Here is a 27144-nt window from a genome sequence, read left to right as displayed (position 1 = left end):
ATCTTCTAAATAACGATAAAAAAGGAAACGAAATAAACCATGAAGGTGATAAGAAAAAAAAAAATTGAATTGCCTGTTTTAATTATGAAAGTGGTTAAATTTTACTTCGTCTTGTCTCGTTTTTTTTTTCTTTTTGTTTGGTATATTTAATTAAATTATTTATTAGGTTAATATTTAAGTGATGTCGTCGCTTTAGCAACGTAGCAAGCAAATCTTAGGAATATTAAGATGTTAACCCAGTATGAGTTTGTTAAACTAAACATTGGAAGTTAGGAAAACCCAGACAGAGCACGTATAATGAAAAGGATATCTATAAATTGATCTATATAGGGACCAAATTTTGTTTCTATAAACAATTTTATCAAAGTTTTATATCTATAGAAAATTCTCTCAAACATGTATTTCTTTAGAAAATTTTGTCAAAATTATATTTCTACAGAAAATTTTGTCAAAATTATATTTCTACAGAAAACTTTGTCAAAATTATATTTCTACAGAAAATTTTGTCAAAATTGTATTTCTATAGAAAATTTTGTCAAAATGTTATTTATATAGAAAATTTTGTCAAAATTTTATTTCTATTACAATTTGTTTTTCCAAGTTTTATTTCTATGAGAAATTTTGTCCAAGTTTTATTTCTATAGGAAATTTTGTCAATATTTTATTTCTATAGAAAATTTTGTCAAAATTTTACTACTATAGAATGTTTTGTCAAATTTTTATTTCTATAGAAAATGTCAAAATTTTAATACTATAGAAAGTTTTGTCAAAAATTTATTTCTATATAAAACTTTGTCAAAATTTTATTTCTATAATTTTTTTTCCAAGTTTTAAACGGCCATCGACTGCCGAAAATCTCTCAATGAGATGGCTGAGCAGCACAATATTCACCTAATATGGGTGCCTGGCCATAGGAACATACCGGGGAACTGCGAAGCAGATGAGCTAGCAAGGCTAGGAACTACCTTACATATTCCAGGGGAACTAGAATCTGTTGGTATGCCTCTGGCTACCTGCAAGCTCTTACTGCGTGAGAAGGCTGTCATGATGGCAAATGTTTGATGGGAGAATTGTAAGGGTTGTAACGACACCAAGCAAATATGGCCAAATTTAAACTTAAACCGCACACTAGATATGCTAGTGTTCTCGAGACGCCAGGTATCACTCCTGATATCTGCTATAACGGGTCGCTGCCTGATAGGCGATTTTGCAAAAACTATTGATGCGAAGTATAATGACTATTGTATGAGCTGTCATGATGCGGAGGAAAAGGAATCAATAAAACACCTCTTGTGTGAGTGTCCTGCATTTTGTGTAAGGCGTAAACAAATTTTAGGGGCATATAGCTTCAGATTACTGGCGGACCTGGAAAACGTTAACTTAAGCAGTCTGCTAATGTTTTTGGAACAATCTGGTTGGTTCAACAGAAGAAAATAATCGAGAAGGTTCAACGGTTAAAACTAGAAGTGCCCATATGCTATAGGTACTTTTAGTTAATGTGGTATCACAATGGACTGAATAGTCTAAGTGAGCCTGAATCTTAATCGGGCTGCCACTTTAACCTAACCTAACCTAACCTTCCAAGTTTTATTTCTATAGGAAATTTTGCCAATATTTTATTTCTATAGAAAATTTTGTCAAAATTTTATTACTATAGAAAGTTTTGTCAAAATTGTATTTCTTTTATAAATGTATATGAATTAGGGCCGTCATTCGGGATTGATTTCTAAAAATCTCGGGATTCGGGATTGAAAAAAATTTCGGGATTCTTTAAATATTTTAATTAATAACAATCTACAGCGCCAAAAAATTGTTGTACATTAAACCAGTTAGTTTAATTAAATTTTATTAACAAAAACAAAAGAAGATAAGAGTATATTAAATTGCTTTTTTAAATTGCTATCATACTTAAGAAACACTTAGTCCAACTCAATATTGTGAAGAAAAGAAACACAACAATATTATGACAAAATTAATAAAAAAAGGCATTCTATATCGCTATCCTACTCAGCAAACTATTTTAAGGATTAGATTAGATTAGCCGTGTTTTCGTATACTTGTGATAATCCTTTTTTAATTCATCGATTTAGGTAAAAATATCATGGCATCCAAATTTAATTAAACGCAATCTTGTCATATTTTCGATGGCCATCTTATAATTGCTTTTTATTTTATTTTATTTTATTTTATTTTATTTTATTTTATGTGCACGAATTCCATTTCACATGAACTCATTATTTGAAGGGCCTTATCGTTTACTTCGATTTTTGATGAAATTGTGCTGTTTAGTATACCTCTCGTATAATAAATTCTTACTCAAGGTGTACCATAAATGATTATTAACTCAATTTGTCAATTTGGATTCAAAATAAAAATCCCGGGATTTATCCCGTGTGACTGCCCTAATATGAATATAAGAAACTTTTTTTCTTATATGCAATAATTGTCTATAAGAAAAAAAAACGCATATAAGAAAACCAAATGCGAGATTTTCTGAGTTTCTAAGTTCGAGCTTAGCCGCTAAAATCAAAACTGAATATGTAAAAGCAGAATAAAATTATATAGTTTTGTCTATTTACTTCTTATTTCGGCTTAAGGTTCTTTAAAAAATAATTTGGTTTTGATTAATCATAAAATGTATTTTTCCAATATTTCGACTAACATCGTCAGTTTTCGATTTAATTAAATCTCACAAAATAATAAAAAATCAATAAACATGTAAAAAATAATAAAAATTTCATCACCGCCGTTTAATTTTTTTACTTCAATCGATGTTATTTTTGGAAAGTTTTGAAAATTGTGTGCATTATCAATTTTTTGTAGACTTTAAATGGAAAAAACATAGTTATACAAAAATAAATATCGAAAATAATAAAATAACAAGTGAGTAAAGTAGAAAGTCGAACGGGGCCGACTATATCACACCCTAAACCACACCTACTGAATTAGTAAACATAAGCATTTGTGGGATAACATTATGAAAATTAAGGAGTACTTGTTTATTGTAATTTCATCACAATCTAAACCAAGTATAGTATTAGGAAATATACTTGGTTGTACACCTACAGAGTTAGGTTAGGTCGATACAGCTCGATATATCAGGCTCATTAGAACTTCCCTCTTATCACTGAGTGCTGCCAGATTCTATGGTAAGCTCAGTGACGAAAGCCGAGTCCGAATGACGTTCCACATTGCAATGAAACCACCTATACCCATAGAAAAAAATCATGGACGGCGTGGTCATTTCGAAACGACCCGTTCATGAAAGTGAATCACACACATGTGTTGTCAAACTGAGAACAGATGGGGTCAATCTGACAACGCAAAAATGACACCATACGTTGTCAAAACAACAACCAGCGTTCATGATCTGAAAACGTAATGGTTACGAATTTGTAAACAAAATTAAAAAAAGATCCCCGCTACCGTGACTCGAACCTGCGTTGCCTACACGATACACATTAACAGTCGCCTTAGCACATTGCACCAACGGCGGAGCTGCCATAACAACGTCTAAAGATTATTTTAAGACTTTACATGGCCAAAGAAAAACGATTGCTGTTCATGAAATCGTGAACGCCCGTGGACGAAATCGTTTTGATTTCTTGTGAACGCGATTTTTTTCTGTTAGTGTAGAGAAACTTAGGTGAGGATATCCACAGCTGAAAAACGTTTTTGGTGTTTGGTATGCAATGTGGGTATACTAACCATTGCACTACAGAGTTAGTAGGTCACTAATATTGAGTTTATTATTAACAAAATAGGAAATCGGCACAATTAGTTTGGATAATGTAGCCAAATTTGTTAAATCGGGCAATATATTTATGTAAGAGCTATGTGTAAGTCTAAGTTCGATCAGACAATACATCTAAATCTAAATTTGAAATTGGAGTAACATTTGTCAAAAAAATAAGAGAATAATGGACACATTTGGGAAAATCGAGCTGTGCATATATATAGGAGCTTTATCTCTTTGGGGAACCGATTTTGATAATATTATGCAGGTTTAGTTGATAGCACAGAAGGTTACCTTGTGCTAAATTTTAGTATGATCGGTTGATAAATAAGAGTTTTATGGTCAAATTTATGGAAATCGGGCGATACATATATATGGGAGCTAAAGCTAAATCTGAACCGATCTCGATGATTTTGTGCACATATTACTAGTGTTATAAAATATTATAGTATGCTAAGATTGAGTAAGATCGGTTTATAAATCAGGGTTTTATGGCCAAATTTGGGAAAATCGGGCGATACATATATATAAGAGCTATATCTAAATCTGAACCGATTTCGATGAAATTTTGCAGACTTGAAAAGTTATGGAAAATATTAATTTGTGCCAAATTTGACAACGATCGGTACACGCACAGAAAAACCATGTTTGGACATGGTTGGCGCATCCATTTAATGCTTATCTAGAGCATGTAATTGCCACGAAAACCATGTATTTTGTCTTTGTAAAAATAGTTTTCGAGCGGAGAAAAATGTATGGTGGCAATAAGCATTTGAATGGTTATCAAATACCGCAAACATGTTCTATCATTTAAATGATAGAATTTGAGACTATTAAATGGTCGGGAAAATCATGTACCTGACCATTCAATTTTTTTTACTTTTTTACAGGGAAAAAGTATTTTTATAGGTAAGTATAGATATGTCTAGAACCATTACATGGCCATAAATACCATTTACATTTTTTCGTGACCATTTAATTTTTTAACTTTTTTGCAGCGAAAAGAATTTTATAAAAACATTGAGCAGGTACACACGATTTTCATTTTGCGCGTCAGTCGTATGTTGATTGTTTCTTGGAATGGACGGAGAATACGGATTTACTGTGTTTTGTGTTAATTTATTTATTCATAAGTGGCACGTGGTTTTATGTGAACACAAAAAAGGAAAGTGTAATTGAAAAATATACCTGTTTTTTGTTCTGCATTTTGCTATATGGATCATTTATTTTTATTTGCAGTTACATGCTGTCTGCGTTTGTACATTTGATGGGCACACGATGTAAATATGGAATAATTACTTATTATTGAAATTGAAATAAAATAGTGTGTGTAAAAATATGTGATGTTTGCTTGCACGACATTATAAATACAAACAAACAATGAATTAGTTTATAAATAAATAAAAACAAATAAATAAATTTAATTTTGTGTTTTCTTTTCTCAAGTGGCGTCCTTTTTTCGACGATGAAAAAAGTTTTGTCATAAAGATCAAAACATTTTAGGTTGTGACCATGTTCTTTTAACTAGAAGAAAAACATTTTGAATGAATACCATAACATTTTAAATCGTGACCATTGTCTTTTCATTCAAACAAAATTCTTTTTATCAATATAATAACATGTTAGATTAGGACAATTATATTTTTCTTAGAACCATGTTCACTGATCCAACATGTTTGCAGGTTAAAATGTTACATGGTCGCGGCGACCATGGCTCTTATCATATTATTTTGCTCTTCGAATATGATTGTGACAATCATGTTTCTTCTCTGCGTGTAAGTAATAAAGCGCAACGTGATCCCGTTTGTCGTAATTGAGCGATACATATACATATGATCCGATTTCTTCCAAATCATCATCAAAATCGGTTACTAATTGCGACCGGAATCCTGCGAAAAACAAATACATGGACAGACGGACGGATAGCAAGGGCTAGATCGACTCAGGAGGTGATTCCGAGTAGATCGGTATATATTTTATGGGGTCTAAAATCAATATTTCTGGTAGGTACAAATACAAAAACAATCTTTCGATAATCTATCTAATACAAATTTCGCCAAGAATTGAACCTGCGTTCTTTATTTTTATACCCTGAAGCTCATTGTGGTCAGGGCATAATAACTTTGATCTGTCCTACCAGAGATATTGAAAATATATACCGATCGACTCAGAATATCCTCCTGAGTCGATCTGACCTTTGAGTTCGTTCGTCCATGTATTTGTTGTTCGTAGAATTCCGTTTCCAATTTTTAACCGATTTTAATGAAATTCCGTACAGGGTGTTTTGTTGGTTCTGTTGTTTAATTCAATTTTAATTTTCAATTTCATTGTAATCTGTTCAGATTTACAAATAGCTCCCGCAATCTTTTGTGGTATCAACCAAACCTGCAAAATGTCATTGCAAGTAGTTTAGACTTAAATATAGCTCCCAAACAAAAATTATCGGCCAGTTTTGCAGAATTTGGCCCTAATAACCGTATATTTTTCCATAATATAATAATATATGTATATTAATAGATCTAACCTTCTGCAGTACCAACCAAACCTCTAAAATATCATCGAATGTTAAGTTTATATCCCAAATTTATTTTAATAATACTAATAATAAATTCGTAAATTTACTAATTAGGACGGGATGGTTTAGGGTATGATAATGCGAACCGACCCGCCAGACTTTCTACTTTACTCACTTATTTGTTCATAATAATTAAAAACTATTCAAGAAATAGTTAGAATATTATGCTTTGATGACGTAATGCGAACATATCACAACCGTCTCAATTGTATTTGTGACGGCAGACGCGTGGGTTTGTCGCTCGGTGGGATCGAGAAACTTTTTAAAATTTTAAAAATTAGACAATTTTTTTATTTCTTCATTCAAATCAACTACCAGAGTACAATTTCTACAGCAGCGCAATAGAGTACTTCCGTCCTATGGCAAGCTCATGTAAAATTTTGGAAGCCCTGTTTGCTGGGTAGTTATGTTTACGTAAAAAATGTTAATGTTTTATTTTTAATAAATTATCTTCAATTTGACAAAAATGATTAACTAATTTGTACAATGTTGCAATTGCTCAAATATTCTAGTTAATTTTCTAATTTAAATTTTCTTTCATAGTGGGTTCACTTTTTTCTGGGTGTAGTTTTCAGCAACAATCATCGAGTAAGATCGTGTAAGACAATAAGAAAGCCCTTTGCTCAAAATGGGAGAAAAGCATACAATACATACAATCATGTGTTCTATTTATAGAATAGTTTCAAAGGCAAAAACTAACACATATATTCAAGAAGTTTAAATTTACCAACTACAGGGTGATTCCTGCTTATTTAATTTATATTAAACGTGGGCTTCGAAAAAATTCACATTAAAAGTGTGGTATGGATATAAAGGATGATTCTTTTGAGGTTAGGATTTTCATGCATTAGTATTTGACAGATCACGTGGGATTTCAGACATGGTGTCAAAGAGAAAGATGCTCAGTATGCTTTGACATTTCATCATGAATAGACTTACTAACGAGCAACGCTTGCAAATCATTGAATTTTATTACCAAAATCAGTGTTCGGTTCGAAATGTGTTTATCGACAAATTTTGTTCAGCGATGAGGCTCATTTCTGGTTGAATGGCTACGTAAATAAGCAAAATTGCCGCATTTGGAGTGAAGAGCAACCAGAAGCCGTTCAAGAACTGCCCATGCATCCCGAAAAATGCACTGTTTGGTGTGGTTTGTACGCTGGTGGAATCATTGGACCGTATTTTTTCAAAGATGCTGTTGGACGCAACGTTACGGTGAATGGCGATCGCTATCGTTCGATGCTAACAAACTTTTTGTTGCCAAAAATGGAAGAACTGAACTTGGTTGACATGTGGTTTCAACAAGATGGCGCTACATGCCACACAGCTCCGGATTCTATGGCCATTTTGAGGGAAAACTTCGGAGAACAATTCATCTCATGAAATGGACCGGTAAGTTGGCCACCAAGATCATGCGATTTGACGCCTTTAGACTATTTTTTGTGGGGCTACGTCAAGTCTAAAGTCTACAGAAATAAGCCAGCAACTATTCCAGCTTTGGAAGACAACATTTCCCAAGAAATTCGGGCTATTCCGGCCGAAATGCTCGAAAAAGTTGCCCAAAATTGGACTTTCCGAATGGACCACCTAAGACGCAGCCGCGGTCAATATTTAAATGAAATTATCTTCAAAAAGTAAATGTCATGGACCAATCTAACGTTTCAAATAAAGAACCGATGAGATTTTGCAAATTTTATGCGTTTTTTTTAAAAAAAAAGTTATCAAGCTCTTAACAAATCACCCTTTACAGTGAACCCGCGGTAACGCACTGAAAAAAATGTTTACGCGATATTAAAGATTACGCAACCTCAATTTTGGGATGCGCAATTTCATTATATTAAAGGCATTTTTTTTAAATAATGAAATTTTTATTAAAAGAAAGTTTATAATCTTTGCTTCAAAAATTTTTTTTCATTAAATTTAGGACACACACTTTGAAAATTTGCGTCCCTTCGTTAAAAATGCATGTCTTTAAACTAAGGAAAATTTTTCCTTAATGTAAAGAAACACATTTTTGATTGAAAGAAATCGTCCTTAAATTAACTGAAATGTTGAATCTTTAGATTTAAGAGATTTAAGCTTCAAATATAGGCTAAGACTTGTTTTGAGGATTTAGGATTTTTGGAATTAAGAAAATATTTATACCCTGCGCCACACTGTGGAACAGGGTATTATAAGTTGCATATGTTTGCAACACCCAGAAGGAGACGAGATAGACACATGGTGTCTTTGGCAAAAATGCTCAGGATGGGCTCCTGAGAGACTTTGTAATCAAAGTCTAGGTCGAAGTTTTAGTCCAATCGACTTCAAATTTGGCACAAATATGTGTTTTGGCTCAGAATAGATCCCTATTTATTGTGGAATAAATCGGTTCAGATTTAGATATAGCTCCCATATATATATTTCGCCCGATATGGATTTATATGGCCCCAGAAGCCAGAGTTTTACCCTAATTTGCTTAAAATTTTGCACAAGAAGAACAATTAGTACTTTAGTCAAGTGTGAACAATTTTATTGAAATCGGTTCAGATTTAGATATAGCTCCCATATATATCTTTCGCCCGATATGGACTAATACGGTCCCAGAAGCCAGAGTTTTACCCCAATTTGGTTGAAATTTTGCACTAGGAGTACAATTAGTAGTGTAGTCAAGTGTGCCAAATTTTATTGAAATCGGTTCAGATTTAGATATAGCTGCCATATATATCGTTCGCCCGATTTACACTCATATGACCACAGAGGCCAATTCTTTGCTCCGATTTAGTTGAAATTTTGCACAGGGAGTATAATTAGCATTGCCAAATTTGGTTGAAATCGGTTCAGATTTAGATATAGCTTCCATATATCTTTTTCGTCCGATATGGACTTATATGGCCCCAGAAGCCAGATTTTTTTCCCAATTTGGTTGAAATTTTGCACTAGGAGTACAATTAGTAATATAGTCATGTGAGCCAAATTTGTTTGAAATCGGTTCAGATTTAGATATAGCTCCCATATATATGTTTTTCCGATTTCGACAAAAAGGGTCAAAATACAAACATTTTCCTTGTAAAATCGCCACTGCTTAGTCGAAAAGTTGTAAAAATGAATCTAATTTTCCTAAACTTCTAATACATATATATCGAGCGATAAATCATAAATAAACTTTTGCGAAGTTTCCTTAAAATTGCTTCAGATTTAAATGTTTCCCATATTTATACCCTGCGCCACACTGTGGAACAGGGTATTATAAGTTATTTTTTACTAACATTGTGTCCCACCCTAATGCATTAGCCGACTTAAAATTTGAGTCTATAGATTTTGTAAAGGGTGATTTGTTAAGAGCTTGATAACTTTAAAAAAAAAAAAAACGCATAAAATTTGCAAAATCTCATCGGTTCTTTATTTGAAACGTTAGATTGGTCCATGACATTTACTTTTTGAAGATAATTTCATTTAAATGTTGACCGCGGCTGCGTCTTAGGTGGTCCATTCGGAAAGTCCAATTTTGGGCAACTTTTTCGAGCATTTCGGCCGGAATAGCCCGAATTTCTTCGGAAATGTTGTCTTCCAAAGCTGGAATAGTTGCTGGCTTATTTCTGTAGACTTTAGACTTGACGTAGCCCCACAAAAAATAGTCTAAAGGCGTCAAATCGCATGATCTTGGTGGCCAACTTACCGGTCCATTTCTTGAGATGAATTGTTCTCCGAAGTTTTCCCTCAAAATGGCCATAGAATCGCGAGCTGTGTGGCATGTAGCGCCATCTTGTTGAAACCACATGTCAACCAAGTTCAGTTCTTCCATTTTTGGCAACAAAAAGTTTGTTAGCATCGAACGATAGCGATCGCCATTCACCGTAACGTTGCGTCCAACAGCATCTTTGAAAAAATACGGTCCAATGATTCCACACCAAACAGTGCATTTTTCGGGATGCATGCACCCTCAAAAAAAATCGCTTCTTTAACATATGTTCCAAACATATTTTGCAGGAAGCACATATATTATTGCATACTGCCGAAACATTAATATGTTTGTTTTATGTGAACATATTATATGTTTGGAAACATTTTGAGCCAAAAATATTATATGCTTGGAAGACTTTTTCCCAAACACGATTGTGCTCATTCCCTAACATACTCTTAATTTTCACTTCCACGAAATTTTTTAGTTATTGGCCCCTTTCTCTGTAATACAAATAATGTTGAAGAAATTATTCACTTTTATAAATTTTTTAAATTTTACCTTTCGCCTGCACGGAGAATCGAACCGAGGACCATACAGTTTGTAAGCCAACACACTATCCACTGGGCTACGTAGCTGTTATAGTCACCAGTAGATAATTATCGTTTTAAGTTACATTTATATAGCATAGTTTGCAGCGCCCACGAGCCTATGCAAACATAACATTATTTAAGAGAAACATACATTTGTTTGCCACGTGGAGCAGTGGTTAGCATGCCTGCCTTGCATGCAAAGGGTCGTGGGTTCAATCCCTGCTCCGACCGAACATTTTTTTTTTGTTTTTTTTTTTTGTTTAATTTAACATTTATATTTATACTATATTATTTTTTTTTTTAATGAAACTTCGAAATGTGCGTTATTAAAGATTTATAGTCAGTAACAGTGCTTGATATAAACGAAATTGACTGATTTTTGGATAAAATATTATTTTTTATTGCAAAAATAACAATCTTGTAATAAAAAACTGTTTTTGTACAAAACTTTAAAATTTGGAAGGAATTCAAAAACTAACAAAAGAAGAACGTGGAGTCGAGTATAAACATACATACATAATTTTATAATATAAACATAAATTTATTTAGGAGTGAACAGTTTTTTACTAGCATTTAACACCATCGCTCTAAAATTCCTTTTATTTTTCTTTAATAATTCATTTTAAAGAAAATAAACTTTTTAAATTGTTTTAGCTGTAAAACTCGAACTTAATGCCCGCTTTTATATTTGATGGTGTCCGTCAACTCCTCGTGGACTACTTTTTAATAAAGAGGAACTAAAGTTTGTTTTTTTACATTTTACTGTGTAATTTTTCACTATTTCCTCCTTATTTCATTTTACTGTCCCAACTCTAAAAAGAGTATAGTACCCTTTCGTTATTTTTATGAAGACCCCTGATTTCTTTTAACGAACCAAGAAAAAAATTGTGCCCATAATGCCAAAATGATAAACAAAACATATGTCCACACATACATAAAATGCTGCTCTCAAGGCGAAAACATAAGCTGTTTGTTTTTCAAATGTCTATTCTCTTGGTTCAGAATGTATATTCTCTTTATTCAAATTAAATAATATTTAGACTTAAACATATCAAATTTTTGGCCTTATCATAAAACAGTTTTCCGAAACAACATACAAGCGGTTTCACAGAAATTGTTCTCTTTTGACTCTTTTGCTGTGTTATATTGATATCTTTCGTCAACTCTCCCGGTTTCCATCTCTATTTCTCTGTATACTCTCTCTGTCGCTTTGAATAAAATATCACAACATATGTATGTTTAGTCGAAATTTGTAAATTTATATATGTTTGTATTCACACATATGATTTTTATGAAACATTCATGCCCCAAACATAATATTTTCTAACATATTAACATAGATGTCCCAAACATTTAGTGTTAGTTTAGGAACATTACATGTTCGCACTTAAATATATTGTGGTTTAAAATCGTGCCCGAAACACATTTTGTTTATATCGGAACATATGAAAAACATATTTTTCTAACAGTGTGGGCAGTTCTTGAACGGCTTCTGGTTGCTCTTCACTCCAAATGCGGCAATTTTGCTTATTTACGTAGCCATTCAACCAGAAATGAGCCTCATCGCTGAACAAAATTTGTCGATAAAAAAGCGGATTTTCTGCCAACTTTTCTAGGGCCCATTCACTGAAAATTCGACGTTGTGGCTCGTTAGTAAGTCTATTCATGATGAAATGTCAAAGCATACTGAGCATCTTTCTCTTTGACACCATGTCTGAAATCCCACGTGATCTGTCAAATACTAATGCATGAAAATCCTAACCTCAAAAGAATCACCCTTTAGAAGTCTATCAAATTCTGCCCAGATCGAGTGATATTTAAATGTATGTATTTGGGACAAACCTTTATATATAGCACCCAACACATTTGACGGATAGACATACAAGGTGGTGCAGGGTATAATATAGTCGGACCCGCCTATAGATTTGAGTCTATAGATTTTGTAGAAGTCTATCAAACTAGGTCCAGATAGAGTGATATTTAAATGTATGTATTTGGGTTACGGTTCTGTTGATTAAGAATGGAATATCATTTTTAAGGTTACGCTGAATCCAAATCTACATGATTTTTTTTGTAAACTAGTGTAATAACATGAGAATTGAACCTGCGTTCTTTAATTTTTATGCCCTAGCCCACATAGTGGTCAGGGTTTAATAACTTTGATCTGTCCTGCCAGAGATATTGCAAATATATCCGATCGACTCAGAATCACCTCCTGAGTCGATCAAACCCTTGATATCCGTCCGTCATGTTGTAGGATTCCGGTTGCAATTTTTAATCGATTTTGATTAAATTCGGTACATGGTGTTTTCTTGGCTCTATTGATTGCTGTTTACTTTTTACATATAACTCCCATGTATATGTATTGCCCGATTTCAACAAACGCTTATTTTCTAACCGATCGTCGCGAGATTTAACTCAAAATACTTTTCAAGTGTACAAAATTTCATTGAAATCGGTTCAGATTTACATATAGCTCCCTTTTTTATTAACTGATCACAAATTTGGCAGACCGCAATCTTTTGTGCTATCAACCAAAAATTCAAAATATCGTTGATTTAGACTTAGAAATGTACAAATGGTTCTGCCGATTTTGCAGAATTTGGCCCTAAGAACCGTATATTTGTTCATAATAAAAAAGAACTTCTGGAGAAGTAGTTATAACATTATGACCTGATGCCGTAATGCGAACATACTACATAACAGGTTGGCTGATAAGTCCCCGGTCTGACACATAGATGGCGTCGCTAGTATTAAATGCATGTTATTTTTATATAGTACCAACCTTCAAATGATTCATGTCAAAATTTGACGTTTGTAAGTCAATTAGTTTGTGGGATAGAGCGTCTTTTGTGAAGCAACTTTTGTTATTGTGAAAAAAAGTAATTTCGTTTTTTGATAAAATACTATTTTCTGAAGAGAAAAAATACGGTGGAAGCAAAAACTTGGCTTTATAATGAGTTTCCGGACTCTTCCCCAGGGAAATCAACAATAATTATTGGTATGCAAAATTCAAGCGTGGTGAAATGAGCACGGAGGACGGTGAGCGCAGTGGACGCCCGAAAGAGGTGGTTACCGACGAAAACATCAAAAAAATCCACAAAATGATTTTGAATGACCGTAAAATGAAGTTGATCAAGATAGCAGAGATAGCACCCACCGTATTCTCCAGATCTGGCCCACAGCGACTTTTTCTTGTTCTCAGACCTCAAAAGGATGCTCGCAGGTAAAAAATTTGGCTGCAATGAAGAGGTGATCGCCGAAACTGATGCCTATTTTGAGGCAAAACCGAAGGTATCAAAAAATTGGAAGGTCGTTATAATCGTTGTATCGCTCTTGAAGGGAACTATGTTAAATAATAAAAACGAACAAAAAATCAGCCAACCTGTTACATTTGAGTTGACGTTTCGGTATGTTAAGGCTTTGTGTTAAAGTGCCTCCAGACCCAGGTTGGACCCTCGGTTGGATTGGAAAACTTTTTCAAATTGTAAAAATTAGACAATTTTTTTATTTCTTCATTCAAATCAACTACCAGAGTACAACTTCAACAGCAGCGCATAAGGATTTTGCAGTTCACGTTTATGAGCCTCTAAAATTTAGTCGCCAAATTCAATTTTGAGCACTTTTTTGCAATTTTGTATGGCCATATCTCGAAAAATGCTATGAATTCGTGTTTGATGTATTTAGCAAAGTTGTAGCCCTTGAACGGCCAACAAATATGCTGAATACATTAGTACGGAAAATTTTCATCTTCATGCTCAAAATCGCAGAAATGTCCAAAAACTGACCACTTTTATCACCGATAAAATTCTTTTCCGGACAGTTGATTTCCGGAGCTTCCTGGAGGTTCAAATTTTTCCGATCTGTTTGAAGTGGTATACGGAACAAAATTTCGGTCTCCGATAACTGGATTGACCTTGTAGCTTCTCACCGCTTCAGCTACAGTATCCTCAGGAATCCTGTTTAAACCAACCTGGTACGCTGCTTGATCTAGAAATTCTTTTTTTTTGTAGCGCTGGATTTTCGCGCTCTAGATGATGTACACCAACCCTTACGTTCCTGGGTGGTGGTGTATCCATGAAATGGTAATTTTGATGATTATTTATTTCTTATTTCGTCTTGATGTCTTTATTAAAAAATAAAAAAAAACAACAACTATCTAATTTTTAGAATTAGAAAATAGAAGAATTCTGGGCCTGCTGGAACGACAAAAGAACGCCATAACACACTGAACCACAAACTTCAATTGCGACATTTGTGATATGTTCGCATTACGACATCAAGGCATAATATTCTAACTACTCGAGTAGTTCTTTATTATTAACAAACAAGTGAGTAAACTAGAAAGACCGAATTAGTAAATCTAAGAATGTGAGGGGTATTATTAGAATAAATGATTTCATGTCCTAAAAATACGTATGCAAATTTTGCTTAGCATAGAAGACGCATTTCTCTAATATAAAGTTGTTTTCCTTGTCCAAAAGTCGATAAACTTTTCTATGAAGTCGTATTGTCCTTATAATTTGAATAAAAAATGGGTATCATAACATGAAAGAACATTTTTTTTTGGGAAAGGTCAACTTGACTTTAATAATTCAGAAAAAAATCTTTAAAATTAATGAAATTGTCTTTAAATTTGTTCTTTTTTTGCATCTTGACTACAAAGAAAAAAATCGTTCAAATATAGGACATGTTTTTCAACACTTTATTTTAAACACGTTTTTTACTTGAAACATTGCATAATTTGTACTGGAAGTAGAGTCTGAATTTGGAAAATAAAGTTGTCGTTAACTCGTTTTTAAAGGACTTTGGTGGCATATGAAGAAAAAAAGCTGAAAAAGCGAACAATTAAAATTTGCTTCCTAGAATCAAGTACACAAAACCCAAATTTAAAAGTCTTAAAAGTATCCCTACATTAATTCTCCGCTTCTTTGGCTCGGAATAAATACCTAAATTTTTAAAGTAAAGACAAAATCTTTGGAACCGGACATGCTTTTGTTTCAGTGTAGCTTTAGATTACTGGCAAACCTAGAAAACGTTAACTTAAGCAGTCTGTTAATGTATTTGGAACAATCTGGTTCGTTCAACAAATGAAAATAATAGAGAAGGTTCAGTGGATAAAACTAGAAGTGCCCATATGTAAAGTTACTTTTAGTTAAATGTGGAATCACAATGGACTGCATAGTCGAAGTGAGCCTGAAACTTAATCGGGCTGTCACTTTAACCTAACTTAACCTAACCTACGGTGTTCATATGAGTATAAATCGGGTCAAATATACATATGAAAGATATATCTAACTGTATAACACGTATAGTAAGAATTATTCGTGTAAAATTCTATGTAAATCGTTGTAAAACTTAGACCTATGTACTCATATGGGTGTACCTCCAGCGAAAGATATATGTTGGAGCTATGTCTAAATCTGAACTGATTTCAACCAAATTTGACACACGGCAAAAACTTACCTTCTGGGGCGAAAGATATATCGAAGCTATATTGAGGCGGTTTCTTTCAAATCAACCTTGTGCGAAATTTGAAGTCGATTGGACTTAAAATGCGACCTAGACTTTGATCACAAAAATGTGTTCACAGTCAGACGATCTAGCCAATCGACTCAGAGGTCGGCCCTAAACCATATTGCCACATACACAATGTCTGTGTCTCTGTATGAATATGTTTGTTAAGATATCGGAAACGAGAAAGATAATTTTGGTATCTTTCCATGCTTTGACAAATCCTCTATATAGACAGTTTCGCTTGAAATTTTAAATGAAGAAAGATATGTCAAATATGGTGTGTATGGTTCCATATAGACCTATCCACCAAATAGACCGATACTCTCGATTTGACTTGCTAAGAGTATAGATGCCGAAATTTTCATCCGATTTGCCAAGTAGCCCAATCTCCGATTTGCCGCATCTTTGAAATATGTATTGGTTTATATCGGTACATGTATTGGTTTATATCGGTTTATATCGGTACATGTTTTTATATTGCCCCATGTAGCCAAATATCCCGATTTGATGACATAAAAGCCGCAACTTTTATACCATTTGCCTAAATTTTGAAATCTAAAAGTATTTTTTAATCCATAACAAAAAGTAAAGTCTAACCACTTTGTGGATTCATATTTTCGATACCATCTCAAATCCTTCCAGTTAGTTGTGTTTTATATCTAAAGTTTATATTCCCAAAATTTTTTGGACTTCTGCAAGATCTCATGGCTTAGAATTCTAATCGACTAATGTCCTGGAGCGAAGCACAATGTTAGTAAAAAATTGGAAAATTTTTAATCTACAGATATTCTTATGCAATTTCGTAAAACATCATTTACAATTTATGTATTAGAGGTATAGGCTATTTTGATTTTTACTCAAATTTGATTTACATTTGCAGTGGCGATTTACAAGGAAAATGGAGGTATTTTGGCTATATAAATGCAATTCGGAAAAACATTATTATGGGAGCTATATCTAACTCTTTAACGATTTCAATCAAATTTAGCCCTCTTGTTCCGCAGTGTAAAAAAAACCTGTTCATTGGTATAGATCGGTCTATATTAGAGGTGTGCACGTTAGTAATATTTTGCTCACGCTCACTCACAACGGAAAAATCTTACTGACGCACGATGTTGTTTGGTGGGACTCACGTACACTCACAAAAATAAACTTTGTACTCAAGCACGAAAATGTCGTGACTCACGAATAATCATGGTGTTTGACACCATGAGCGTTTTATGGCCGTGAGCGGGATTTTTTTCGTGAGCGTATTTTAAAATTCGTTCTTCACGCACACTCACGAAGAAATTATATTCGTGACTCACGCTCACACACGACATTTGGTTTGTTAATCACACTCACGCCGTTGCCATTAGTGTGACTCATGCGTGATTCACGAAAATTTTCGTGAGTCACGTCAATATCGTGTCAGTGTACACCTTCCGATATGACTTCTACGGGCATAATAGGCGCAAATATCGCAAATTGCCTGAAACTAGAAGTAAAATGGCTAAATTTTACTTTTAATGCGTAATTCGATAAAAAATCTGCAGAATTAAGATCGATAATATTCTTGAACACTCAGATTAGAATTTTATAATTTCTCTAGAATTCAAAGGAAAATGCTTCTTATAAATTTGCAAATTCTAAATTCAGCTTGGTTAGCCACAGAACTTTAACATATATGTCTCATTACACTGAAAAAAAGCATGCCAGGTTCCAAAGATTTTGTCTTTACTTTAAAAATGTTGGTATTGATTCCGAGCCAAAGAAGCGGAGAATACAAGTAAGGACACTTTTAAGACACAATTCTCTTTTAAATTTCGGTTTTTGTGTCCTTGCTTCTAGGAAGCAAATTTTAATTTTTCGATTTTTCAGCTTTTTTATTCATATACTACCAAAGACCTTTAAAAACGAGTTGATGACAATTTTATTTTCCAAATTAAGACTCGACTTCCAGTACAAATTATGCAATGTTTCAAGTAAAAAACGTCTTTAAAATAAAGTGTTGAAAAACATGTCCTATATTTGAACGAGTTTTTGCTTTGTAGACAAGATACAAAAAGGCCACAAATTTAAAGACAATTTTATTAAGTTTAAAGAATTTTTCCGAATTATTAAAGTCAAGTTGACCTTAGCCCAAACATTTTTTTAAGTGAAATCACTTAATTATAAGGACAATACGACTTTATTGAAAAGTTTATCGACTTTTGGACAAGAAAAAAAACTTATTAGAGAAATGCGACTTCTGTGCTAAGCAAAATTTGCATTAGTATTCTAAAGACATGAAATCTTTGACCTCACGACAATATTTTTTTCAGTGTATATAGAAATTAATTATTATATGTGATCCTTGGCCGTTGGTATGACACACTAAAAGTGAGTCAAAAGTAATTCACGGCGCATGGGGGGAAGACCAATGACCTATTTTGCACTTTATCTTCTACAATAACAAACAATTTAGAAATATTAACTAGAATTTAGAAATATTCAAAAAATTTAAGATTTCGGCCGGACGGAGGATCGAACCACGTACCATCAGTTTACAAAATGAATGAATTAGCCACCGAGCCACACTACCAACATGGTTAATGCCAACCAAATATGGTTTACCATTGTTTACCATTCATACATAATTATGTGTATTTGTACACAAATACATACAATGTGTTCTATTTATAGAATAGTTTCAAAGGCACATATCTCCAAGAAGTAGAATTAGATTCACCAATTACAGGGTGATTCCTTCTTATTTAATTTATATTAAAAACGTGGGCTTCAAAATAATGCACATTAAAAGTTTAGTATGGACATATACTAAAGAATTGAATTATTACACAGTAAAAAATTACGTAGTTAAACTAACGCTAAATTTAACTTATTTTTATTGCCCAAAAATATTTGTAATTAAATTGTATTATCTTTTTTTCGAAATTTTCCACAGCCCAATGAAATTTTCCGTTTTTGTCTCAAATATTTTATGAACTAATCGTAGGTATATAGTTCATTGACCGTACATATAAGTTCAATATGAACTAACTCAGAAGAAAATTTTCATGTGATTCCCAAAACTAGTAAGAACGCACTACTATATGGTTAAAAAGGTCGTGATTTGACGCCAATGATTTTTGTTCGTTAAGTTTAGTTAATTTGTCTTCTATGAGAGGATGTAATTTCGTGAAGTGCAGTTAAAAAGTACTCCAGGATATTAAATTCTACCTATAATATAGTTTACCTTTTTTCTGTGTAGTATTATCGAGAATTTACATAAGTTGGATACAAACGCACGCATTAATTGAGTAAAATTTAGTTTAGAATTAATTATTTTAAATAATAAATAAAATGTTCTAAGCGGTGTTTCGCAGGTTAATATAAAAATATTCGCAATATTTACAAATGGTATTCATTGAGTAAAGGAAAGAACATTTACAGTCGTTGTATTAACGAATTACATCGGTCCATTATTAAAGATAAAAATAGTTAATAGCTCGACTATTTTTCGCTTAGTGTATGTTATGTTGTAGGGAAAAAATTTTTGGACTTGATATTTTGGACAATTTCTTCGATGTTTTGTTTTGATTAGAAAATATTTTTTTTGCACCTGTAATTTGGGTTTAGAAACACGATCTTAGTATTGGCCTTATTTTTGGTATTGAGCTGAGTGCTATGTTCAGTTTTCAAGCTGAAAACCAGCTTGTTTTCACGGGTACTTTTTTTAATTAACTAATTTAGAAATATAAAATTATTTGCAATCAATTGCTTGGATCTTTTCCATCCATTATTTGGCAAGACTCGATCAAAATATAATCGTCTACATAAATATATTTGTACTTTTAATTTAGTGTTTTGGTGAAAAAAACCGAACATAGTACTCACCTCTATACAGAAAAAAATATCATCAAAATTTGTCCAATAGAAAATTAGTAGAAGTTGAAATTTTCAATTAATAAATTAATTGAAACACTTAACTTTTCAATCAAGATGAAAACATTAAGTTAATTATGCCAATGTTTGAAAATTTTTAAATTTTTAATTAAAAAAAAAAAACTCGCAAGAAAGTAATGGAACATTTTTTTTAATTTTTAAATAAAAATTTATTTAAAACAATAAATTTGATACTATCATTTCCTTGATTAACCTTTAACCGGTGAGGTGAAATTTTTTTGCGCAATTTGCGAGGTGTGGTAAATTTTACCCCCTCTTTTACATTAATATTTTTTCTGTAAAAAAATGGTTTTTTTGTATCATTATTATATTTGTTGATTAGTAAACATTGTATTTAACGAAAATAAAACAATATTTCGAAATATTATATGTTCTTTCAATGATTAACATATACTTTATTTCACACGTCTTTTTTAAAATATATGTAAACGAGTGTTCGAGGTGGTAAATTTTACCACCACGTACCCAGTTAAAGGTTAAAGACATTTCAATTAAAAAACCAATTAGATCAATTATTTTCCTGATTTAATCATAATTTTTTTTTGTGTATCTTCGATTTTTTCACCACAACTCGTAAGTAACGCTGGCTTGCATGGAAATGATCTAAAACATTGATTACGCTCAATTTAATATTTAAAAATTGATAGGTAATCTTTAGAAAAAGAGCCAAAACAGAACAAAGTACCACCCTATAAATAAAAAATTGAGTATAAATATATATTTGAAATAATTTTAGACGAAATTTTCTTAATGGAGACAAGTACTTGATGTTTTGTCTCAATAAAAAAAAACTGACGTCGAAATTCATTACTTCCAAAACTGGCGTCGAAATTCATTACTTCCACATCAATCCAATACGAAAAAAGGAGCGTATGAACCGTCCTGTATAGAAAGTGGAATAAAAATGTATGAAACACCCTGTGAAAACGGGTGAAAATACGGAACGAAATGTGAACATGTGGCAACACAAGCAAGTAACGGATTGTCGCCAAAATGTACGCAAAACATAATATGTGTTTCAAAGTATGCGATCCATATAAGAAGTAGAATATATAAAAGAAAATCATGCAAATCGGACAAAAATCGGAAATACATGTATGATACATATTGTTGTCTACGCATGTATGTAATAAAAATGTAAAATTTTTACTGTCGCCAAAGTATGCGTCTCACATACATATATATATATATATATATATATATATATATATATATATATATATATATATATATATATATATATATATATATATATATATATATATATATATATATATATATATATATATATATATCAATATTTTTTTTTTTTTAATTTTCTATAGAAATATTTTTTTTTTTTTTTTACCGATACAGACAATTAACATCCAAATGCATTATCTAAAGTCGGGCGGGGCCGACTATATTATACCCTGCACCACTTTGTAGATCTTAATTTTCGATACCATATCACATCCGTCAAATATGTTGGGGGCTATATATAAAGGTTTGTCCCAAATACATACATTTAAATATCACTCGATCTGGAAGAATTTGATAGACTTCTACAAAATCTATAGACTCAAAATTTAAGTCGGCTAATGCACTAGGGTGGAACACAATGTTAGTAAAAAAAAATATGGGAAACGTTTAAATCGGAAGCAATTTTAAGGAAACTTCGAAAAAGTTTATTTATGATTTATCGCTCGATATATATGTATTAGAAGTTTAGGAAAATTAGAGTCATTTTTACAACTTTTCGACTAAGCAGTGGCGATTTTACAAGGAAAATGTTGGTATTTTGACCATTTTTGTCGAAATCAGAAAAACATTTATATGGGAGCTATATCTAAATCTGAACCGATTTCAACCAAATTTGGCACGCATAGCTACAATGCTAATTCTACTCCCTGTGCAAAATTTCAACAAAATCGGAGTTAAAAATTGGCATCTTTGGTCATATGAGTGTAAATCGGGCGAAAGCTTTATATGGGAGATATATCCAAATTTAAACCGATTTCAAGCCAATTTGGCACGCATAGTAACAACGCTAATTCTACTCCCTATGCAAAATTTCAACTAAATTGGAGCAAAAAATTGGCCTCTGTGGGCAAATGAGAGTAAATCGGGCGAAAGCTATATATGGGAGCTATATCTAAATCTGGACCGATTTCAACCAAATTTGGCACGCATAGCTACAATGCTAATTCTACTTCCTGTGCAAAATTTCAACTAAATCGGAGCAAAAAATTGGCCTCTGTGGGCAAATGAGTGTAAATCGGACGAAAGCTATATATGGGAGCTATATCTAAATCTGAATCGATTTGGCTGATATTTTGCAAGTTTTTCGAGACTCATAAAATATTCGGATGTACGGAATTTGAGGAAGATCGGTTGATATACACGCCAATTATGATCAGATCGGTGAAAAATATATATGGCAGCTATATCTAAATCTGAACCGATTTTTTCCAAAATCAATAGGGATCGTCTTTGAGTAGAAACAGGATGCTATACCAAATTTTAGGACAATCGGACTAAAACTGCGAGCTGTACTTTGCACACAAAAATACATCAACAGACAGACAGACAGACAGACAGACAGACAGACGGACAGACAGACAGACAGACAGACAGACGGACATCACTAAATCGACTCAGAATATAATTCTAAGACGATCGGTATACTAAACGATGGGTCTCAGACATTTCCTTCTTGGCCTTACATACAAATGCACAAACTTATTATACCCTGTACCACAGTAGTGGTGAAGGGTATAACAAGTATATACGGCCGTAAGTTCGGCCAGGCCGAATCTTATGTACCGATTTATCTGAGGCCTATATATAACTGTAGACCGGCATGGTTGTTAACTGCCATATACTAGCACAATGTACCAAATTTCAACTGACTCGGATGAAATTTGCTCCTCCACGTGGCTCAAACCACTTGGAGGCTATATATAATTATAGTCCGATGTGGACCAATTTTTGTTAGAGACCATATACCAACAACATGTACCAAATTTCAGCCGGATCGGATGAAATTTGTTTCTCTTAGAGGATCGGCAAGCCAAATTTGGGGGTCCGTGTATATGGGGGCTATACGTAAAAGTGAACCGATATGGCCCATTTGCATCAAGAACAACTACTTGTGCCATGTTTCAAGTCGATAGCTTGTTTCGTTCGGAAGTTAGCGTGATTTCAACAGACGGACGGACGGACGGACATGCTCAGATCGACTCAGAATTTCACCACGACCCAGAATATATATACTTTATGGGGTCTTAGAGCAATATTTCGATGTGTTACAAACGGAATGACATGTCCGTCCGTTCGTCCGTCTGTTGAAATCACGCTAACTTCCGCAGAAACAAGCTATCGACTTGAAACTTGGCACAAGTAGTTGTTATTGATGTAGGTCAGATGGTATTGCAAATGGGCCATATCCGTCCATTTTTACGTATAGCCCCCATATAAACGGACTCCCAAATTTGGCTTGCGGATCCTCTAAGAAAAACAAATTTCATCCGATCTGGCTGAAATTTGGTACATGGTGTTAGTATATGGTCTCTAACAACCATGCACAAATTGGTCCCCATCGGTTCATAATTATATAGCCCTCATATAAACCGATCCCCCGATTTGGCTTTCAGAGCCTCTAAGAGAAGCAAATTTCATCCGATCCGGCTGAAATTTGGTACATGGTGTTGGCATATGGTGTCTAATTACCATGCAAAAATTGGTCCACATCGGTCCATAATTATATATAGCCCCCATATAAACCGATCACCAGATTTGACCTCCGGAGTCCTTTGGAAGACCAAAATTCATCTGATTCAGTTGAAATTTGGTACATGGTGTTAATATATGGCCTCAATCACCCATGCAAAAATTGGTCGAAATCGATCCATAATTATATATAGGCCCCATATAAACCGATCCCCAGATTTGACCTCCGGAGTCCCTTGGAAGAGCAAAATTCCTCCGATTCGGTTGAAATTTGGTACGTGATATTAGTATATGGTATCCAACAACCATGCAGGAATTGGCTCATATCAGCCCATAATCAAAATTTTATTTCTATTAAAAATTTTAACAAACTTTTATTTCTATAGAAAATTACAACAAAATTTACAAGAAGGTCGATATTTTTCTAAAAAAATTGATTGATTGTGGAAATTTTGTGTATATTTTATTTCTATAGAAAATTTTTCAAAGTTTTAGTTTGATAGAAAATGTTCATAAAATTTTATTGCTATAGAAAATTTTGTCAAAATTTTATTTCTTTAGAAAATTTGGTAAAAATTTTATTTTTACAGAAATTTTTAACAAAATTTTATTTCCATCGAAAATTAAAAAAAAATTGTTTCTATAGAAAATGTTGTCAAAATTTTATTTCTATACAAAATGTTAACAATCTTTTATTTCTGTAGAAAATTTTGTCAAAATTTTATTTCTATAGAAAATTTTGTCGAAAATTTATTGCTATCGAAAATTAAAAAAAAAAAAATATTTCTATAGAAAATGTCAAAATTTTATTTCTGTACATAATTTTGTCAATATTTTTTTTTTCTAAAGATAATTTTGTCAAAATTTTATTTCTATAGAAAATTTTGTCGACATTTTATTTCTATAGTAAATTCTTTCAAAATATAGACGCAAATAAAACATTTTCAGCCTCATGATGCCTCTTTCTCTCGAAGTCATGTCCAAAATCATTAATAGAAGGTCAAAATATTTCAGTTCAAATTGACTATTTTTGAGTGTGTGAGTGTGTGAAACTAAATGCATTTCAATCTCATTCTGTGGACTCAATGTTTTTGCTGCAAAGAATCTACTTAGGAGATTTTTCCAAGTCATTTTCTCATTTCTCTTAAAAACAAACCACTAATATTGAGTCCATGCGAGAAACCATAATAACAAATTAGTTAAGGCATATACATACACACATACTCGTACATTGTATATGTTTAGGCAGTATGTGTGTGTGTCTCAGGAAGCCATCACTTGCAATGGGGAAAATGAATTGTGGTGTGGCAGTTGTGTTACCATGAACCACACCACTAACTAAAGCTCTATGCCAATCAGAATAATCAATGAATAAATCATAGATTTGCATTTTTTTGTCTCCTCTCCGATTTCAATGTTATTTCAGTACAAATCGGAATGGATTTATACGCACACATACACACCTATATACATATACCTGTATATCGTTACGTATGAATAAATATACAATTGAGTATGTATATGGATGAGCGGATGGTAAAAAGTGGGGGTGGTGGAGATGGAGTGATATTTGCATTTGCTTATCTCTTCGCCTGTCCTAGCCATTCTCTCTGAACATCTGTCAATCTCAGATTTTGTATTTGTAAAACAATGGGAGTGCGTGTGAGTAAGTGAATCCAATATTGAATTGGAAAATTTGCAAAGGCCTTATCTATCTACCTTACCAACAATAGAAATAAAAATGTTGACAAAATTTTCTATAGAAATAAAATTTTCACAACATTTTCTAAAGTCATAAAATTTTGCTAAAATTTTCTATACAAGTAACATTTTGAGAAATTTATCTCTAAAGTAACATTGCGAGATTTTTTTTATAGAAAAAAAATTTTGAAAAATTTTCTATAAAAAAAAAATTAACAAAATTTTCCATGTTAGCCTGATACCGAAACAGGCAATTGACGTCCAAATGCATTATAACTAATTATACAATTATTTTTCGATCTTTATGGACAGATATAGATTAAGGAACATGTTTAATAGAGCTATTGAAAAGAAAATATTTTGCAAAAATTTTTATTAGAAATGAAATTTTGATAACATTTTCTATAGAAATAAGATTGTGACAAAATTTTATTTATAATAATAACATTTTGACACAATTTTCTATATAAATAAAATGTTATCAAAATTTCATTTCTAATAAAACTTTTCGCAAAATTTTATTTATATAGAAAATGTGTCAAAATGTTTTTACTATGAATAAAATTTTGTCAACATTTTATTCACATAAAAAATTTTATCAAAATTTTATTTCTATAAATAATTTTATTTCTATACAAAATTTTGTCAAAATTTTATTTCCATAGAAATTTTCAACAAAATTTTATTTCTATAAAATACATTAAGAAAATATTGTTTCTATTTTATTTCTTTACAAAATTTTGCCAAATTTTGTTAAAATTTTATTTCTATTTTGAGAATATTTTCTTTAAAAATAAAATTTTGAATAAATTTTCTATAGAAATAAAATTTTGACAACATTTTGTATAGAAATAAAATTTTGTTAAAATATTCTATAGAAATAACATTTTGCTAAAATTTACTATAGAAATAAAATTTTGCTAAAATTTTTTATAGAAATAAAATTTTGACAAAATTTTCTATATGAATAAAATGGTGACAAGATTTTCTATAGAAATAAAATTTTGAGAAAATTTTCTATAGAAAAAAAATTTTGAGAAAATTTTCTATAGAAATAAAATTTTGAGAAAATTTTCTTTCGGAATGAAATTTTGACAAAATTTTATTTATAGTAATAACATTTTGACACAATTTTCTATATAAATAAAATTTTGAGAACATTTTCTTTAGAAATAAAATTTTCTCAAAATTTTCTATAGATATAAAATTTTCTCAAAATTTTCTATAGAAATAAAATTTTGAGAAAAGTTTCTTTCGAAATAAAATTTTGACAAAATTTTCTATAGAAATAAAATGTTGACACAATATTCGATATAAATAAAACTTTCAGGAAATTTTCTTTAGAATTAAAATTTTGAGAACATTTTTTTTAGAAATAAAATTTTGAAAAAAATTTCTATAAAAATAAAATTTTGACAAAATTTTCTCAAAATTTTCTATAGAAATAAAATTTTGAGAAAATTTTCTTTAGAAATAAAATTTTGACAAAATTTTTTATACAAATAAAATTTTGTTAAAATATCCTATTGAAATAAAATGTTGACAAAATTTTTCACAGGAACAAAAATTTCTACAGAAATAACATTTTGCTAAAATTTTCCATATAAATAAATAACATTTTGAGAAAAATATATTTAGAATTGAAATTTTGAAAATTCTCCATAGAAATAAAATTTTGAGAAAATTTTCTTTAGAAATAAAATTTTAAAAAAATTTTCTATAG

The 27144-nt window shown here is 31.8% G+C and overlaps 1 protein-coding gene across 1 annotated transcript in view; it reads left to right on the top strand.

Moving 5' to 3' along the window:
- The window catches only part of LOC142235345 (uncharacterized), a 617569-nt gene that overhangs the window by 412958 nt on the left and 177467 nt on the right, over positions 1 to 27144 (top strand).

The sequence above is a fragment of the Haematobia irritans genome, chromosome 4 (genome assembly GCF_050003625.1).
Source record: "Haematobia irritans isolate KBUSLIRL chromosome 4, ASM5000362v1, whole genome shotgun sequence".
Lineage (NCBI taxonomy): Eukaryota > Metazoa > Arthropoda > Insecta > Diptera > Muscidae > Haematobia > Haematobia irritans.
Note: the sequence above shows the minus strand (reverse complement) of the source record. Positions and strands in the feature narration are given on the sequence as shown.